The following is a 5,727-nucleotide window of genomic DNA, read 5'->3' on the forward strand; positions in this document are numbered from 1 at the left end:
CTCCTTGCAAGATAAGTATTTAGACTATGGTTGGGATTATACATGAACATTATCTCTTCATTCTTACCATTGAGTTATTGTGACACTACTACATTTGACCTCATTTTCCTACCAAAAATTTCGACCATCAACTAAAAAAATTTAGGTTGATCGAAATGTAGAAGGTAAAAATTTCTTTTTTTTTTTTACATCTAAGCCTCATGTTGGTCAAAATTTCGACCAACATGGGGCTTAGATGTAAAAACTAAAAACATTTCCTATTTGTTGTTTTTTGTGCGCACGAGATTATTTGCATTTTGTTGGAGTTGGAAACTTGATGCGCATTCTGTCCAAGAGATGGAGATTTCTCTACACTCAGATGCCTAAACTCACTTTCTCTCCACATCTTTTTTTGGGGTCTTGTTATCGTTATCTCAACCCACTCATCCTGTTAAGTGTTGAGAATATAATTTCCAACATCTTACTTCTACATTCACACAATCTGGATGCCTTTCACCTCCATGATATTGGGTTCATTTATAACCAACGGCAACACTTGTCTCATCATAATGTCTGTAAATGGGTAAGGTACACATCTTGGTGTAATGTCAAACACCTCACTATGTTTGATTAGAACAATTTTTCTTTAAAGGAAACCCCACTCCCTCCCCTGTTTTCATGTACAAGTCTTGAAACACTTCGTTTGCACAACTACGATCTCACTAGTTTCCCAATCAGTTTCGTTGGATTTCCTCACCTCATTACTTGTTACCTCAGTCATTTTCTATTGATAGATGAATCTTTAGTATCCTTGATTTCACTCTACCCTCTTCTGCAAAAACTTGAAATAACAGTAGATGTTGTGTTAGGTAATGTTGTAATCGTTTCAACTACTATTGAACATTTAGATATACGAAGAGTAGATTCTCTGTCTGTTGACTGCCCTAAACTCAAAATTTTAACTAGGTATATGATTAAGGATTTGATTGTGAATGGCATAAGGTTCTATGAGCTTTTTTATGCCATATTTCATCTTGAAATGCACTGTGGAGGTACTTTGAAGGAATTGAAACTAGATTGCTCGCAAGGACAAGGAAGCAATCCAAGAATTGTTTCAGCACATAGATTTCTTCATATTGTGGGCAACTTCCAGTCCTTGGAGACACTTGTCATATACATTGCCGACATATTTGATAAGCAATCAGATATGGATGTTCCTCTATTTAAACTACTTCATAGGCTTCCAAATCTTTAGACGCTCTCTATATTTGGTTTCTTTGCACAGGTATTTACAAACTTAAAGGTCATATTTAGTAGTTTAATGTCATGCATTTTGAAATTATTTAAGTAAAAGATGATGGTTAAAAATAAATATAGAACTAATTGACCTTTAAATCTCATCAGCAACCACTTCAAAAATATTGCCATTCAATTTTACTGGAAATAGAGATGCTGCTATTGAACTAATGTTGAAGCAAATCCCAATGTACCCACTTTTCTCGATAGGAACTTCACCTCTCAATTGTTTGCAGGTGTAAATTTGGTTCATCTGGCAAAGATGGCTTCTCTTAACAAGTTCATTTTGGACTCTTGTTTCCCATCTCTAACTCACAATCATCAATCTTATTTGATTGATCAGAATCTGATTGTATGCCAATGGGCTTCCCTGAATATACACTTCCAAAGACATCAATTAAAAGTTCTTTTTCATCCTTAGTCTCACTAGAATCATCTACCTTTTCATGCTAGTAAGCTTGCATAAGATACAAACTCATCAATCCCTCAACCATTAAATTGTAAGTCAGAATTTTAGGTTGTCCTATTCAATACACAAACTTACATTATATCAAATCTCCAACATACCTCAGAATATGACTTCATACATTTTTGACAAACTCTATTTATAAGCTGTTCAATTGTAATATGTAGTCCTTGTTTTTCTCTTTCTCATGTCAAGAGACAATCCTTTTGTTGCTTTGCAGTAACCTTTGAATACTAGATAACACAAAGTGTTCTCATGTTTTCCAATTTGCATTCACCTATATTGCATTTGAAAACACTCCTATAACATTACCAAAATGACCACCATAACAACCCATACATATTGTTTCCATAGAGATAACCATGCCTAAAATTGATTTTTAAGAGGAAAACTAACAAGGCCTACTATAGTGTAAAATTCATAGAAAATTTGAATCTGTGATTTTGAAAATTATACCACCTCCTTTATATACTGGCACAATATGATTAGCATGCCATGAATTGCCCTCAATTGGCTCTAAAACAAGCTTGTTGAGCCTAGACAAGTTTATAATAATAAAAGTAGTTATTAATCCTCTAAACTAGCAATCGAAAAATCAATCATTACTGCTTCATAATATAAATGATCAACAAAACCAAAAATAAAGAGAAGAAAGAAAATCAAATTGTTTGTAAAGAAATCACAATCGTTGACGCTTTGCAAAATCTGGGGTAGCCTTGAGTATGTGCTCTCTTCGTTGATCAACTGGCAACAACTAAATGCATTTCACTAGTTTATGGCAATCTAGTTTGCAACTGGTACATATTCTATGCTCCATATTGAAAAGTTCCTGAAATATGACAGTCGAATTGATACAGTGTCTACAAGGTAACTACTGAAGAGTGTCTTAATAAATACAATCATGATGAAAGGTACATAATTGATATCAAACAAACTACCATATGTTTGAATTGTTGATCCTACTCCAATATAGTAAATATGATGCATAAAACATGCACAAAAATTTCTTTGTACATGTTTGATTTCAAATTATTCTAAATAGAAAAACCAAGGATTGTGATTTTCTATGGCTTTATAGAAGTAAAAGATAGATCTCAATATAAGTTGTGTGCTAACCTCTTGCAAAAATTGTTGGCTTGTCCTCATACAATACTCTTCAAAACAGCTGATTTTGCAAAATAAATCCTCAAAATATTGAGGGCATTTTTCTTGGAGTCCTCTGCAATGCCAATCAATTGATGAGTATTAGTCATGAAACTATATACTCTGCATCTAGATTATATACTTGAACTAGGAGTTGGAAATACTAACAAGCATGGTTTTTGACACAGTTTGTAAAGAGGTTTCTCATCCACAGTCCACGCCTACATTTCATGCCTCTCTTTAATTTTACCATGTTTTTCTAGTGAAATCTTTTGCCAAGTTGCATTTTCTAGTAAAGGATAACTAATTTCGTCTCTTAATGTGAGACTACACTTACTCCCTCCTTTCAGCAAGCCCTGTCACATAACATTCTCTTTCAAAATTAGTAGAATTCACTTCACATGTGAAAGGAACTCTTAGTTATATTAATCATTCATAGCAATACAATGTAGGAGATGACAAGAGATCATACCCCTGTGTGCCTCACCACATCACATCTCAATCTCAAGAAAATAGGCATAGACATTCTTAGGTTTGACCATACAAAAGTTGAAGTAATAAGTAGCTTGCTTCAGAGTACACCCTCTCTCAAAGCATTGGAAATTTTGCTGCCTGTTGAATATGAAGAGGGTCAATGTTTGAAACTATTCGATGATATTATGTATCTGAGGAGAGCATCTTTATTAGCAAGTATATTTGTACTGCGTCATAGGTTCTAAATAATACAAACATTATAGGTGTGCCCTCTGTAGTACTCTGTTTATGGTAGTGGATTTCATGATGTTTTCTCAACTTTTATTTCAAAATCCGTTCATGAAGGTTAAGTTCTATATGCTTTTACTCTCATTATAGTCTGGTGATTTGTTTTAAAATATAGAAAGTGGGAAAGGACTAGTCCCTTCTGAAATAAAGGGAGATTTCAAATAATTGATGCTACTAAATTGTGATGAAACTTTTATATATATACATTTTGAAAAATCAATGTTCATTCATTCAAACCACTGTTATCAATGTCAAAGATCAATCGCAACATTCAAACCACATATATAATCACTCTCACAAAACAATGACAACATTCAAACCACTTTTACAGTAAAAAAATAATAGCATGCATGCAGTTGAACTAAAAACACTGTTATCAATTATCATACACTAGACAATTAGACAATACTAATAGTATAGAGAAATTTTAATGCTCTTGTATTCTTTAGAAGTTTTAAATTTTTAATTAACTTTTTATTTGTAAGTGTAGTTCATACAGATTCTAAAATCTTGTAGAGTTTAACAGTATCTAGTTTTTTTCAGCAATTAACTTTCTAAGTTACTTACAGTGAACTGCTCCTAGATTTCAAAGTCAAATTGAAAGGGTATATTTTAGTAGTGTAGATAAATTATCAGTTCTATATGTTTAGGAAGTACAAATGAGAAAATAAATTTGAAAAATATGTAAGAAAAATTCGTAATTCAATATATGGACTTCCCCATTTCACCATTCAAAATATTTCTCAAAATATTTCTATATACAATTTTAACTATTATGTGATTGCATGGGACAATCTGAGATAGATAAATAGGAACAATACTCCTCTACATGGTATCCTTGTCTTAATTGGAGTTAGATGCACTCCAAACCATATGCAATAAAAATTGCATTTTAGATTTTGAAAAATGACAATCAATGAACTCATGCAGCCGAGAATTCAAAGTCTTATGATTGCAGGGATGTATCCAACATTATTTCCTCTAAGTCGTTCCTTCCACAAATATTTAAAATAATGTGCTACAAAAAAAATTCTAATATAAGCAATGAAGGATTTTTCTCAAGGTGCTCTGCTCCTCTGTGATTTCAACACAAAATGTATTAAGCAGAACCTAAGAGAATGTTGTTTAGCATTGCTCTCCTCATGGTTAGATTAATGCCAATCTAGTCACATGGTTGCTCCTCTTTGTGAAACTTGCTATAAGTTATGAAATGCAATTATCTTTAGGTAAAGGCATCTCCAAAATATAATTAATTGCCTCAAGGGAAAACAAGCCCACATGGACAATTGCAACGATTATTAAAGAGGTTAGGTCAATTTTAAATACCTTTAAGAAATTAATTATTTCTCATGCGTATAGAGAGGCCAATACCTGTGCTGATTACATTGCCAACTTGGGAGTACAGGTTGAAATCATAGCTATATGGATATGTATTTGTCATTATCAGTTGGGGTTGGCATTGCCATAGGCTGCACATTCATTCTTGCATCCAAATCCTCGAGTTGATATTACTACTAGAAAAAAAATATAGCCTACCCATTAGAATAGTAGGGAAAGCCCTCTAGAATGAAACCTCAACATGCGATCAAGTGCTTGTTTTAAAGATAAGTCAATCCAATGCTCTTCGAGTTGACAATTGAATGTTTGGCCAAACCCTTCTCTAAACATGTCTCCTTCATCCCCGGGAGAATCGTAAATGAAGAAGGCAACCGAGGTTAGGAATTGAGATAGAGGATCTAGGTAGGTGGGTCATGATTTAATGACAACAAGGCTTCTCCTGAAAGGATCGCTTCACTTTGCATTCTTCAGCCTTTGGTTCTACACTAACCTGCACTAACCTTTTCTAAAGTGGTATGAGTTAAATTTGAGAACATCATTGATTTCCATTTTTGGTTGCCACAAATAGGTAATGATAACCATATGCAGGATTTGATAATTTCCTTAGAGGGTTAAGAGTTCTCAATTTCATTATACCCTATGGTAGTTAGACATGAACTTTTCTTTGCATATATGACTTTGGATCAATGTTCTTGTTCGAAAGAAGTTACTCTCTGATTTGGCTATGTTACAATTATGGTTCT

General features: G+C 33.3%; 1 pseudogene; it reads left to right on the forward strand.

The window, feature by feature from the left end:
- Positions 1-316: 316 nt before the first annotated feature.
- LOC149566631 (uncharacterized) lies at positions 317-3,603 on the forward strand (annotated as a pseudogene).
- The last annotated feature ends 2,124 nt before the right edge of the window (positions 3,604-5,727 follow it).

This window comes from Cupressus sempervirens, chromosome 3 (genome assembly GCF_028749045.1).
Source record: "Cupressus sempervirens isolate cs-2001-9-10 chromosome 3, ASM2874904v1, whole genome shotgun sequence".
NCBI classification, from domain to species: Eukaryota; Viridiplantae; Streptophyta; class Pinopsida; order Cupressales; family Cupressaceae; genus Cupressus; species Cupressus sempervirens.